This window comes from Prinia subflava, chromosome Z (genome assembly GCF_021018805.1).
Source record: "Prinia subflava isolate CZ2003 ecotype Zambia chromosome Z, Cam_Psub_1.2, whole genome shotgun sequence".
NCBI classification, from domain to species: domain Eukaryota; kingdom Metazoa; phylum Chordata; class Aves; order Passeriformes; family Cisticolidae; genus Prinia; species Prinia subflava.
In genome coordinates, this window is record NC_086283.1 from 83382054 (window position 1) to 83397772 (window position 15719).

Genomic DNA, 15719 nt, shown 5'->3' on the forward strand with positions numbered 1-15719 from the left:
AAAGAAAAGCTTCTGCACAGGGAGGTTAGGCTATGGCTGTCAGGATTAGAGCCAAAGATTGTTTCCTGCCTGTCAGATATGCCATTTCTGTATTGCACAAACATCTGGAACAGGACTTCAAGCTCCAACTTCTACCATCAACCAGCATCAGGTCAATGCAAAATCTGGTATAGCTCACTCAGAGCAAGCATAAGACATTTTATTAGTTTCGTGATTTCTTTTTGGTAGCTTTTATTAACTGTTCCCTTTGTCCCCATACAGGGAACTTCCATCCCACAAGAGAGTGAGTTAAGGAAACACATGCTTCCCCAGGGACACTTTAGAGTCAAATCTGGCACTGGCTGCCACTGAAACCTTTTGGACTGGTGGTCTCAGCACTGGCTGGAGATGCTGCAGCTCCAGCCATGACACGGCTTTTGACCTTTGCCCTTTTGGCTGACCCAGTGGTAACCTCTGCCAGAGGGACACAGCAGGCATTGCTGCTCGCTGATCCCGAGGGAGAACACACACAGGCATGTGGGAATCAACACCCACGTGCAGGAGAACTCCTGGCTGCCTGCCACGAGGCTCGCAGATGGCGTGAAGCCCAGACACAAGATTACATCAGCAGCAGCCGCAGAGCTGCAGCTGTGGGGGCCAGGAGAGCTGCGCCCATCTGTTTCCCGTGGGCAGCTGGGCCAGGGCTGGGGCTGGGCTGCCATGGGGACTGTGCCAAAGCACAGGTGCCAGGCATGTTCCTCCTCTCAGTCCCTGGCCTGCTTGGAACACCACAACTATGGAAACTTCACCCTGATGCTGAATGACTCAAGTGAGGGCAAATAACCCAAACAAAGGCCACTTTGCATGTACTGTCCTTTCTGGTGAAGACAGAAAATTCATCCCTAACTGAGTGAGCTGCAAACTACAGCCGTACATCTGAAATTTCCACTCAGGCACCTTCACAATGTTGAAGCAGAACTTGCAGCAGTGTTGCTTTCATACAAAATGAAACCAGCTGTCTCCAGCTCCCCACAGCTGTGCCCAGCTTCTCTACAAAGATATGGTATCAAAAGCAAAAATTTCATTTGTTATTCCCTATTAATTTAAATTGTTTCCCCTAGTAAAGAATATCTGACTAAAATTAATGTCCTCTTCCATGAACCCACACTAGCCATGAGCTATCCTTTTAGGCTAGACAACAGGGAAGCAGCCAGAAAATGTAATTTTGATAGACTTAGCCAGTTTCTCTGGTCAAGAAGTAACCCTACATACAACATTCTACTCTAAAATCAGTTTTTCAAATTCAAACAATTAAAGGTTGCTGTTGCTCCTTTCTTCTCTTGCAGAGGTAACATGCAGTTGTTTGCAAACTGCTGACTGGAATTTTTGTTTGCCTGTCTAGTATCAGGGTATTGTGCCCGCCTCCAAACTGAAGGAGTTTGTGCTACAGTGTGAGTTTCAAAAATATAACATCAGATTATCAGTCAGGAATCACTTCTGTGAAGGGATGGGCTGAATCTGAAGACCTCACACAGTCACACTGGAACTCAGTTTTCCAAGGATGGATCCGGCCCCTCAAGTCATGTTGCCCAGAAGAAATGTGCCAAGAAATGCTGTCTAAGAAATGTGCTAAGCTTCTGAAGGAACCTGCTGCTTCCTCATAACCGGCTTGGAGCCCTTTCTTTCAGAGCACTTTTTTTCTCAGTTGCTGCTATTAAATGAAAGCCTGGGTCCTGAGGCAGGCAAGACTCACCTACAGCTGGTCATTGCTTTTTCAACCCACCAGCAATGATAAAGCAAGAACAAAGACACCTGGAGAGGTCCAGGCAAAGGACAATGCCTCTTTTCAGCAGCTCATTCAATCAGATAAACTGACAGTGAAGGTCTTAATCAGACTACAGTGATCTTTGATTACAGCACACAATAACCATAGAGAGGAACTGCTCACCCACTGTACCTAAAGGGATCTGTTACTGTGGCTGGTCAGAGAAAACAGATTTATCACCAGTCAGACAGGGCTGAACTACAAGGTGAAGAAAACCTCAGACATCAGCAACCACGTTTAATTCAAAAAGATATGCACTTCAAGGTGAGGGTGAGGTTTTTCACAAAGTCATAAATAGAAAAGATTAATGTACTGGGCTTTGGGGACCTTTCAGTGTGTGTATTTACAGAAGCGTGACATAACCAGGGTGACCCATTTCACTGTGCTTTAAAGCAGGGACCTTTTCAGGATCAAGCCTTCCAACCACAAGTAATGTCTCAAAGGCTCATCACAGAGTCCAAGAATCTTAATTCTTATTTTCATCCAGACTTGAAAGAGTTTGCACTTTTTTTGTTGGTTTTGAATCAGTAACTTAGGGTTTGGTTTATAAAATGAGGGCAACTAGATACACAATTCAAGCAAAGCTGGAAAATGGACATGAATTTTACTGGGCTGAGGGCTGCTTCAGGGGATGACTCACAGCTCTGCTGGGTGACTTCTGGCTGGCAGAGATGTGCCCACTCACGCGGAATAATAAATTAACCCCCTGCTGAAATGATGCAATACCTGTTTTCTAGGTTTTACAGTCTCCCTCTGAATTATCTCTTGCAAAACTTTAATTTTCACTGGATTTTCTTAATGCTTGGGGTTTTGTTTCCATTATTTTTCCTCTCTGCAGACCAGTCTGTGTTTCCACTCCAAGAACACAGATCAGCCCTTTCCTAGGAGCTAGCCTGGGAAAATCTTGAGTAACAGCTTCCTGCTGTTGCACTGAGCTCTGTGGATCTCCTAAAGATCTTGTTTTACCAACTCTAAGAGAGTAAGAGACCATTCCGGTTTCCAAGTTTCTGTTACTGTTTCCATGGAAATTGACTCCAACACATGTAAACACTTTTATCCTTTACCTCTTTATCCCACACTTCTATCCTTTACCATGTCTTGTACTTTTCCTTTCATTCACTGTTTTTTCCTTCTTCATCCTGAATCAGCTTGAAAGGCTCTGGAAACTCCAAAACTTCCACCACCATCACCCTACCCTACCTGCACCCCTCTTCGTGGTATCTTTCATAGCTAAGTGCCCAGGAAACCTATGTGGGCAGCAGAGCACTGGGGGTGCTGCATGGCATATCCATGGGTTTCTCAGGACTGACCTGTAAAACAACCTCAGTAAGCACCCATTCTCCATCACTTTTGAGAAGTGGAAAGGCATTTTGAAGGACTATGCTTAAGTTAAATAGAGACCACTTGTCTCCCTTCCTCCATCTGGAAACTGTATAGGGGCACCTAAACAAAGGCTGTGTTTGGAAGCTTGTTGCACCAAAATCACTACATCAGCATTTGTCTATGCAAAGTCTGCTCATGTTCCTCTGAAAATCAAGCTCTTTTCTGCCTCTTGTTCATTTAGCGTTTTTAAAATAAATTCTTCTATGTAAGCATGACTGATCATTATTATGGTCTGGCTAGTACAAGGGAGGAAACTGATTAAATGAGTTTTACCATGCAGAGACCAAAACACAGAATTTTAAAACCTTTTTCAAAGTACACCTTACTCTGGCAGTGCCTTTGCTGCCCCGTTGAACAGGTTGTTCACAGTCATGAGGGCATCTTCCTCAAACATGGGGTCAAATATGGACCATGAGTCATTTCAGGTCCTCTTTTAGTAAACCTGTATATCAGGATTTTCAGGCCACCTCAGTGAATAAATAAATGAAATTTTGTCATCTGCAGCTTCCCCATGCTGGGGCACAGTGCAAACATTTTATGCAGATGTCTGAGCAGTCCTACAATGCAAAATGATGAGGTTTTCAAAGGTAGTGTACAAATATGCCATCTCCCAAAAGAAGAAAACAAAGAGAAAGGGGGAAAAATAAAGAAAAAAGTAAGGAAGGGACAAAGAAGGGGGAAAGGAAATCAAAATGGCTGTGTAGTGAAGTCTGTTGGTTGGAAGCTCATGAAACTGCAACACAGAGAGTGAGACACCACTGAGAGTTCCTGTGATTATTTCACTTTCCTGTGGGGGTGGCAGAGGAGAGGAATCCACTTCTCTGAGCAAGTGACAGTGTTTATCACCCCACTCCTCTAGGCACACACACACACAGAGGGGGAGGACCTCTCAGTGCATCTTCACTCCAATGCCTGTTATCCCCGAAATTTGGATGGGGATTTGAGAGATCTGCAAGCCAACAGCAGAGGAGGAGGAGATGTTGCAAGAGGGCCAAATTACTGTGGTCATGCAGATGACCCACTGGAGCAGCTCTTTGAGGATACACAGTAGTATTGTAAGTCCAGGACCCCAGTACTGGGGGAAAGATAGCAGTCAGCTGATGGAACTGTTCAACTGGGTAATTGGGCTGTTATACTGACGCAACAAAGAAGAAGATCATATATCCCATCCCCTGCTCATGGCTTGTCACAATGCCATGAGCCTGGCTCAGTTCCCAACCCTGTGGGCCAGAGATAAGAACTTAGAGAAGGGGTACAAATATTTATCTGATGATTATGTCCTTCCCTGGGGTGGCCTCTCCTTCCATTTTTGTATTCTACACCAATGGCTTAAATAAAAACCAACTCCCATATATGTTTTGTAAAATAAATTCCAGAAGAATAAAGCAAAGAGAAAATATTACCTGTTGGGGATTTCCACTGAGAGGCTGTGGTTAGGCTAAAGCTCCATGACACAATGGAGAGTAGAAAGTAGCATTAAACAAAGACTAACTTTCCAGCACACTATCTACCAATTAAGTAATGAGCAGAGCTTTTGACCCCACACAATGAGAAGTGGCTACTCCTCTGGTGCCTGTAGGAGGGAGAGAGGCAATATAATGATTCCCATATGGAGTCCTTGGAGTCCTGTCCTTCTTTTCCTTTCCTCCCCCACCAGGTTTTACATTTCAAGACTCTCTGAGAATATAGTTTAGTGGTCTTAATTGAGTGCAGCTTTCCCCATGGTCCTGTTCATATGTATGCTTCATCAACTGTAAATATGTAAAGATTATCATCCCTCTAAAATTTCTAAAATTGATTATTTTGGAAAGATCCCTTTTCCCCATCACTACCATTATCTTCAGCTAGTCTACACATAGAAGTAAGGATTCCTGATAATTCAGTGCTAAACAATCAGAGAAACACTATAAAAAGGGATTGTGAAGAGGCCTCTTACCCTTTTCTCTCTACCAGAGATTACTGAACCGTGGAAAGATTAATTAAGGCCAAAGCAAAGAGATATGAAGATAGATTTTAATTATGCTGGGTATTGGATGAAACATGTTTTAAACAAGTAGTTTAAAGTTGTTTCATTTCCTCTGTTTCAGTAAATATAAGATCTATATAGTCCATAATTACGTAGACAAGTTTTGATGACTGCTTACCTCCTTTGCAAAAAGGTTTTTCTCCATTTTGTTCTTAAAGAGGCCCTCCCATCAGCTGATTTTCTATGCCAATGGACATAAATTAAACAGACCAACCAAACATCCTCAGAGACAGAGAGGCTTGGTCTAGGTTTATTTCTGTGAACATGTCTCATCATTCCTGGATTTCTGAAAGTTCACTACAGTTGTCCAGCTCACATGTCTTGCAAATGATGCAAATTAGAAATGAGTAATACTGGCAGAGCTACAGAAAAACAATTAGGTGATAAATCAGAGCTAGGGTAACCAGGTTGCAGGTCGCTAACTCCTGTGCAGAATTTAGCCATGCTGCCAAACAGCAGTGTCCAAGTCAAATGTGCAAGTGGGTTCAGAAAAAAACTCGTCTTGTAGGATTCAGTATCATTGTATTCATTTAATAAATAGCTCTTAAATTTATTGTCTGAATAAAAAAGTCCTTATTTTTCTAGATTGCCAGAAACTGGTAGAATAACAGAAGAGAAATATTACTTCATGCCCATTTTGTTTACAGTGGTTCAAGCATCTTCTTTCTCAGATGTCCCATAGCCACCATTATAGATATGTGTTTGAGCTGCCTCTGCTTGGCAATGCTTAATGTGTGCTGTGCTGATTCTCCCTCAAGGCCACCATATGTGCTTAAATACTTTGCAACCACAAGAAAATGTACTGACCCAATGATCCCAGAGAACACAGTGACTTTGACCCTCCATTCCAGTAACATATTTGTCAAAAACTCCTTGATTCACATTGAGAATTTCCTTCCATCATATATCACAGAATCACAGAATGGGTCAGGTTGGAAAGAACCACACTGGCCCATACAGTCCAGTGTCCATGCTCAAGCAGAGTCATTCTAGGGCACCTTGCCAAGGATTGCATCCACAGGGTTCTTAAATATCTCCAGTTCTTAAATATCTCCAGCCTCCCCAGGCATCTGTTCCAGTGTGCAGCAAGCCCCACAATGGTTCTTCCTCATGTTCAGGTGGAACTTTCCATGCATCAGTTTCTGCCCATTGTCTCTTGTCCTATTGCTCGGCACCACTGAGCAGAGCTTGGTCCATCCTCTGACCCCTCCCTGCAGACACTGACAGACACTGATGAGGTCCCTTCTCAAGTCATCTCTTCTAGAAGCTGAACATGCCCAGCTCACTCAGCTTTTCCTCATAAGAGGATTCAGTCCCTAATTCACTTTTGTCATCCTCCACTGGATCCACTCCAGGACCTCCATGTATTTTTTTACAGAGGAGCCCAGAACTGGGCACAGCACTCCAGATGAGGCCTCATCTAGGCTGAGCAGAGGGGCAGGATGACCTCCCCAACCTGCAGCAATTCTCCTCCCAATGCACCCCAGGACCCCACTGTCCCTCCTGGCCACAAGAGCACTGCTGGCCCATGGCCAGCTTGCTGTCCAGCAGACCCTCAGGCCCTTCTCCTTCTGCCCTCCAGCAGGTTGCCTCCAGCCTGTACGGGTGCCAGGGGTTGTTCACCCCAGGTGCAGGACACTTGCCTTTGCTGAACTTCAGACAATTCCTCTCTGTCCATCTCTCCAGCCTGCCGAGGTCCCTCTGAAGGGCTGCAGAGCCCTCTGGGGTATTGGCCCCTCCTCCCAGATTTGTGTCATCAGTGAACATCCTGAGAAGGCCTCTGCCCCATCTTCCAAGTTACTGAGGAGTGAGATAAACAATCCTGGGCCCAGTACTGAATCTTGGATGACACCACTAATGACAGGTCTCCAACTAGACCCTGTGCCCCTGATTATGACCCTTGGGGATCTGCCACTCAACCAGTTCTCCCTCTGTGTCACCGCCCACTCATCCAGTCCACGCTGCCTGAGCCTGCCCACAAGGATGTTGTGAGACACAGTTCTGAAAGCCTTGCCACTGGGTGTGAGCATGCACTGGTTGTTGGTGGGGATGGAAGAGCAGCCAGATGTATCCAGCTGGAATGACCTTAGCTATTAAGAGAAGAGCACGAGAAAGCCTCTCTCTTCATGGCTGGGCACACAACACTTCAGCAGTAGGCTGCCTTGAGCACTCCCTCAAAAAAACTCTGCTCTGAAGCATGGCTTAGCACCAAACACCTGGGACTGTGGAGGAGAGCTTAGTAGACAAAAACAAAATAGCAGGTACAAAATACCTTTTTGTAACATGACTGCAACTCCTAGAGGTTCTGCTTTTATGAAACCTGTCCTTTTTCTTGCTCTATAGACAGCACACCATGTTCTGCTCCTGGAAAAATCTGTGACCATCAAGGTCTTGGTACCATGGGAGGTCACTGAACAAGCTCCATTTCCTGGTTGTCAGTGGCTCCATTTCTCAGTTCACATTTTTGCCATGCACTAGGTTTACAACCTGTTGAATTTATAGGATCCTGTACTGTTGGGAGGATATAAAAAAATAATTGAAAAATGAAATCATAGAATCATAGTATGGTTTGGGTTAGAAGGGACATTAAAGACTGTCTTATTCTGACTCCCCTGCCATGGGCAGGGACACCCTGCACCACAGCAGGTTGCTCAGAGCCCCATCCAATCTGGCCTTGAGCACCGTCAGAGATGGGGCATCCACAGCTTCTCTGAGCAACCTGTGCCAGTGCCTCATACCCCTCACAGAAAGAATTTCTTCCTAATGTCTACTCTGACCCATTTTATTTCAGTTTAAAGGCATTATCCCTTGTCTTGTCACTGCAAGCCCTTGTAAGAAGTCCCTGCCCAGCTCTTTTGTAGCTAATTATCTACTGGAAGATCTCCCCAGGGACCTCTTTTCTCCAGGCTGAAGAACCCCAGCTCTCTTAACCTGCTCTCACAGGATCCTCTTCCTGACCCCTCCGGACTTGTCCCAACAGGTCCATGTCCTTATTATGGTGGGGTCCCAAAACTGAATGCAGTACTCCAGGTGGGGTCACATCAAAACAAATATGGGAAATTACAGTCAGGGATGTTTGTAATCTGTCTCTAGTAATGAACCTTATACTAATGAAAGAGAAGTAATACTGTTCTTCTGGTTTTGGGGGGGAAAGTTGTGCCTTAGAGGTTTCCAGCTTGCAGGTCACTTTGTCTATGCATCTGAAAAAATGGGATATTCCATTAAGCTATTGTAAGGATCAGGTAAAATGTATAATGTTGTTGATTGCTCCAACTACATGTATACCTCACATTTCCAAACATTATGTTATAAATGATCTGTAAATTAGTAGCAAATTTTTTCACACATTAATAAAGTCAATAATAATAACAACAACAACGATGTCAAATTGGTGTCAATATCTTACAACCTGGGATAGCTAGACCAAAAATAACAACAAAAAGAAATTGAAGACCAGTGCAGTTACTGCTTACCAAATGTGCTTAAATTAATTTTTTTCTTTAATTTTTGGATGTGATTGGTTGTTATGGTGTCATTCAGAAGGAAGAGAAAAACTGTTCAAAACCCAGAACTGCTGTTCAAAACACATTACAATTCAAAAAAAAAAAATTTAAAAAAGAAAAGAAAAAAACTGAAGGAAGGAAAAACTGAAGGAAGGAAAAACTGGGGAGAGGAAGAAAATCAGAAACAGGCACTGTGAAGAATACCATGGATAGATGCAATGATTATCAGAGATGCTAGCACTAGATTCAGTGCATTGCTTACTGTACATGCTTCATAATTTGGGGGATAAATTCACAAAGAGGGATTCAAGAGAATCTGTGCTACCCAGAACAGCAATGGGTCATTGACTGATGGCTCTTGTGAGTCTGTTTTCACATATACAATACGAAGACTTTTTTAACTGAGGCTTTTAAAAGCCTGAAAAACAAAAATTTTACTTGTAGTTTTGATGGGTGATGTCACTTTCCAATTTTTGACAATTGCTGAAATACCACAAAAAAGGCAGTTTTCATAGTGATTAAGCCCTGAGTCAAAACTGAAAGTTCATGTTATTTCATTTGACTGAGCACCCGAACTTCTGTGGGTATTTTCATCTGAGCTTTCTGGGTTTTTAGACTTGTCACTATCACTGCCAATTTTATTGGCCAGATCTGCAATTCTGTGAGCCTGTACACTCCTGGGCTGGAGACCCAGATGCCACCATTGCTAGATATACTGTGATTTCTGTTTCATGTGGCCTCTGCTGGGCAGCAGGAACGTGCAACTCAGGGTGCAACAATTACATTGATAGTCCTGAGGCCAACTGGTCCCACAGCCTGGGACTTCAGGTAGGCTTCTCCACCTCTCACCCCTTTCCCAAGGTCCTCTGTCTGCTCTTCAGCACAGAATTGCCCTCACCTCTTCCTTTCCACCACCATGCTCAGCCAAAAGCACAGGTACAGCCTGGTCACAGCAGCCTCTTCCCTGCTGGATACCTGAAAACACCCAACAATTAAATTACCCTATGTTAAAACCAAAACAGCACACAGACCAAGGAAACAAACATAAAAATGAAACAAAAACCCTTAAAACAACAACAAAGAAACAACAAAACAAACCCTGGCTTCCTGTGTGTTTTCAGACTAAGAGCTCCTTCCAGCTTCACAGCCTGTGTGTGCTTTTCCCCAGTTACACACCATAGCCCACCACAAGATGATGAAATCGGCAGGAAGGATGGCATCGTGACCGCAAAACATGATGCAACCCAAGATGCTGTCACCTGACATCAGCTCCTACACCTGTGCCTGTGGGACACAACCCCCACACTTGGTCAGACTGTCCCCCTGCTGTTTTCTCATTCGTGGCCATCCACACCCCTCCACTCTTCTCCTGCACATGTGGAGCAGGTGGGAATGGTGACAGCCCTCCTGAGGGGCACAGGGCACACACACAGCACCCACACTCATGAAGGAGGCATGGAGCAGCACACAAAGGTCTTTCCCATAGCACATAGGGTCTAGAGAATAGAAACAGGTTGTAAAGTACAAAAAATACTTTGTTATTAAGTGTAACCCTCTTTTTTCTGTTTCCCCTATTTACTTCTCCTTTATACTCTTTGGAGTTGGCCGGTGCATCTGCACAGAGGTCTCTGGTGAGGAAGAACATGGTGTCCTTACCCTTGAAGGGAGAGTTGCTATTTCTCACTTTTTTGTTTACACTCTTAATACCAAAGGGTCACCCTCACGGCTTTCCCTCTCACACCAGTAACCAATACCCCTCAGCAGCACAGCCACAGCCAAAAGTGTGTATGCTGTCTGGAGACACACCTCCCCCAGCACAAGGTTTTGGATGCATGGCAGAAATTTGTCCCCATGTTCAGAGCCAGCGTGGATATCAAAAATCAGCTCTGTGCTGGTTTTGCATTCTCTGATGTCACCTGGGAAAAATGAAGCAGGATCTCAGATGCAGGGTTCACTTAGCAAAGCAGGGATTATGATCTGCAGCTGATGGTGCTACATGGAGCCGCTCCCATAGCAGGGCTCTCCTGAAGCCCAGATATGGATGGACCCAATGGCTGGGTCAGCATGGTAACAGGAACTCAGGGAGCACAGCGCTCCTCTCTGTGTCTGACCACCCTGTCCACTTCCAGCATCTCCCCCTCCTCTCTGAGGGCTGCTCTCACTCACAGAGAAAGCACTGGGAGCCAAGAGGGACTCCTTTTTGACAGGAAGGGACAAGCTTCCTTCCATTTCTATGCAAGGTCATCACCACCAGCATATCTTTTCTTCCAGCCCTTCGTGTCTGAGGCTCCTGGGGCTTGTCTGCAGAGCTGTGGGGGACTACCCATCTGGGAGGCTTTTGTCTCCTGTTTGGAGAAGGCAGCAAAAGTTAGCCCCTTCTTCTCCTCTGTGTGTCTGCAAACAAAAAATGAAAAAGGAAATGAGCTCATTTCAATACTATCAGTGGAGAAGTTTTAAAGTGAAACTACTTCACAACATGGTATGTTGTCAGCACTCTCATAAATAAATCTGTTGTCATACAAGTGATGAGTCAAGTGGTCCCTCTGTCTTCACAGTTGGTTGCCACTCTGACAGCTTTCACCAAGACACAGTTTCAGCCTGCCACTTTTCTGCCAGCACAGTCCACAAAGGGACCTCTCATGTAGAGGTTTCACACTGCCACAATGCAGCATGCAGATCCTGAAATGGAAATGGTCCAGCCCCCCCCCAGCAATGTTCTGGGGGCTGGAGGCTGCTAGAATTCATCACAACCCGCTAAAATGTACACATAATGTCTGTGTGTGTGTTTGTGTGTGTGTGTGTTTATGCATGTTTAGGGTAACAGAACAAACTGCTTCTATAGTTCTGCCAGATCCTGAGGTCTGGACTGTGATGATCTACTCACAATAAGGTCTTATATTTCCATGCCTTTTTTAGACATTTTGAAGTGAAACCTAAAACATATTATCCCTTTTTTCCCCCTTTACTGTGGCAAACACATGGCCCCAGGATGCACCAAACACACCTAAAGGCTTATTCACATAATTCACTGGCAATTTGAATAGTAGAGGAGATCCTATATTTATTACATTGAACACACCATCTACATTTTCAAATGTATAGTTCTAATCTTCAGAGTGAATGAAACACAAAACACTTTTTAAAGCCCTAAAAATTTCAAGGGAGAATGTTGCACAAAAGATTCCCCCATGGTTAAGTCCCTGCATTCTCATATTAAATCTTTTTATATTTTGCTCTAAGTTCAGAGAATCACAGAATCATAAAAAGGCTTGGGTTGGAAGGGACCTTAAAGATCTTGTTCTGACCTCTCTGCCATGAACAGGAACACCTCCCATCAGACCAGGTTGCTCAGAACCCCATTCAGCCTGGTCTTCAACATTGTCAAGGATGGGCCATCCACAGCTTCTCTGGGCAGCCTATTCCAATGCCTCACCACCCTCACAGTAAAGAATTTCTTCCTGATATCTCATCTAAACCCACTCTCTTTCAGTTTGAAGCCTTTCCCCCTTGTCCTGTCACTACATGCCCTTATAAAAAGTCCCTCTCCGTTGTTCTTTTCAGCACCCTTCAGCTACTGGAAGGTCAAAGTTAGTTCACTCCTAAGCCTTCTCTGCCACAGACTGAACAATCCCATCTCTCTCAGTCTTTACTCATAGGAGAGGTGAGAGGTGCTCCATTTATAACCTTTTCCACTTCATGTCTGTTTTGTGGGATTTAGAGACATTAAAGAATTCTTTATCCAAAGAGAGACTGTTCAAAAGAGGCACTTCCAAAACCCAGCTCAAAGAAATCATTCACAATAGTCTGAAAATCCCCTGCCCATGCAAAATAGCACCTGTCCCATCTGGAGGGCACGGGAAAGGTACAGGGGAGACATTGCAGCACTGAGGCACTGGCTCTGTGCTACACCAGGAAACTCAGATCATCATGCTGGTGTTCAGAAAAGCTTGCTTGAATTCTCTGATTCTCCTGTTTCCTTCACTGATATAATATTGAGCCCTGTGGGGTTTACCAGGTTGCTGCCTTAGCTGCAAGGCAGTGGTATGCCAGCAGAGCAGCAACTGTCTCACAAATGGGATTTCCCTTTTTTTTCCAACCCCACTCTTGCTGCTTTGGCTATACACAAAAATTATGACAAAATGCGGGGGAGGTGCAGGAAACAGGGGAACCAGAAAAACAAGGGAGCCAGAACCCAAAAAAGATCTGGCAGAGCAGCAAGCAATGAAGAATTCCAAAAATGGAGAACATTTGCATTCTCAGCAAAGATAGCAAGACAGAAAACAGCCGCAGTTACCATCCAAGTGAGGACCACTGCAAAAACCCAGCCGTAATAGTACAGCTGTGCTAAGACTATGCCTGGCGTTTGCACAGACACCTACACACATGGAGAAGAGCTCTTCAGCAAATACCAACGTCATAAACAGTGATCGACACCAATATTTACTTTCCTAACTCATACCTCTGGATAGCAGTCGTAAAGACTGGCTTTTATGAGTTGTCAACTTCACAGGTGCTAAACCTGCTTAACAAAGTACCTGGTGAATCTTTCCATCTCTTACAATGTTTTTAGACAGCTAGAAACCTTTTTGCTGACTGCCAAGGGGATGAATTGGAATGACCTTACAAGGAGCCATCTGCAGAGGCTCTGCTTTCTGCTTTCACAGAAAACTCAGCTCACCAGATAATCTGCCCCATCTAATTTAAAACTGATCTTAGCCTAATACCAGGAAAATTATGTCAACAAAGTTTCCTCACAAATACTCCCTGATTAAAAAGCACTTAGTCAATATAAACCCTCTTACACTCCAGATGTATCAAGGAGTGTCTCTGGTATTCAACCCCATCCTCAATCAAAAGTTACTGCTCTCAGCTGGAAAATTTGCTGTCCCATTCTGCCTTGGATGGGCACCAGATCCAACACATGGGAGTCATCTTTCAGTAGCTTTTTGCAAGTAAGTAATTAGTGCTGCCTGCTTCGCACAGAGGTGGTCGCAGAGGAAAAGGTGTGTGTTCATCCCTCTGCCAGTGACAGAGCACTGTAATATATGAGCAACAATGCAGTTCACCTTTTACTAGGAAAATGATGCGTTTCAGCTTCCAAGGGAAGCAGGAAAGAGAACAGAATAGGAGGGAGAGTCTAAGAATTAATTGCGGAGCATTAGATAAAATTTAAACACCTCATGAGATCTGTGAGAGTGGGGTTATATCCCAGCAGTGGACGTGCAGTTTCTCCTTAGCTTCTTTTCCTGGCTAGTGCGGGATCACGTTGTCAAATCAAAATCAAATTAGCTGGAGTTTTTCACTTAACTACCAAAAGCTGCATTAATCTTTTCCCTCACCACAGTGGAGGTGTCGGCAGCACAGCAGTAGCTGCTGGAGGCCAAAGCTTTACTGCAGTTGCCACCAGAACATTATTAACACAGAACAAGGTCAGTTCCCTGAAAAGTGAGGCTGAGATTAATGCCTGAAGCTGGAGGATTTAGGAAGCTTTACTTGTAACAGTGAGAGAAATCCCTGGAGGGAAGGTGCCTGAGAAGAGCAGACCAAAGAATTGGAGTGATTTAAGAAGAATTTAAAAAAACCCAGCCAAATAAAAATCACCCTCTCTTGGCATGGCCCATGGCCACATGCCACTGCACTTTCCTGAAATGACCTTGGTTTGTACTTCTGACAATAGAGGCAAGTTTCCTGGTCGGGTGCAGAGACATGCAGGGATCAACAGGAACTGTTGACTCTGCAGTCTGCAGAAACAGGAAAAGGGAGACAGAAAAACAAACAGCTTCTCAGTTAACACAAGAGCTGTCAACATCAGTCTTGGGAAGATGAGAAGATATACTCCAATGATGAAACAGTACCAGAGATTTATTTAAAATCATTGAGGGAGGCACAGAAACAGCTTGAAAATGATTCAGCACAAATAACTGAGTTCAGAGAAAAAACACCTAGTTTCCTTTCTCTCTCACTCTTGATTTTGTTTCTGCAACATTCGATTTCCTTTCAGTAAGCCTGCCCACTGTTGTTCTGTGTGGTGAGAATATGTCACATGCTGTCTTTTAATGACACATTCCTGATAAAACCACATCACCCACACACTGGTGAAGCTTGAGGCAAATTATCTAGAGATGATTTTCTCTTCTCAGCTGTGTAATTGCAATAACTTTAAACAGTACTACACAGGAATAAACTGGACAGCTGCTCCAGGTGGGCAGTGCTCCTTGGGCTGCTGCTTTGCTCCCTGCCATGGCTGTGCCCACTTGGGGATCCATGGTCCTGCTCAGTGTGGCCACAGCAAGAAAAAAACTTTTGTGGCTGTTCTGGTAGAGGCAGATTCCCAGGGGTCTGTGCTTCCAGCAGATACACTTCTTTATTTAGGGGAATTGAAACAACAAAACATCAGAGCTCGCTGGTGGCTTTTGAAACCACAATCAACTCTTTTCGCTCAGCCCTGTTGCACAATCCTATAATTAGCAGTGGCCCCACCATGTGCTGTTCCCGCCAAAATGGGCTGTGGTTTACACATCAGTAACTCCCTCACACACCAGTAAAACCCTGCGAGGATGTGGGCCAGATCTGGAACCTGAGGCAATTCCTCTCTAAACAGCAGTGGGTCTCCCTGTATTAAACCACTGCACTCAGATACATGGCTCTGAATGCAGCAAAAAGGAGACCACAGGCTGGTCTATTAACCCATTCTGCACACTGAAGTGTCCACTTTCTTATTACCTTTTATCCTTCTGTATCATCTTGTATCCTTTATTACTTATTACCCCATTATTATTACATTTATCCCTATTTTAAAATAAAACAGAGAAAATAAATGCATACTTTCAACTTAACTATCCCACTGGTTTGTGCCCAGCTGCCCTGATAGGAAAGAATCTCTCCCACATATGCCCTAAAGAAGGACCCATCTCTTTGTGTGGCTGCAGGGTTATAGAGACAAGCTGCCCTTTAAGCTTATCTGCCTTCAGGGTGAGGAAGTGTTTCTGAGCAGGACAGAATT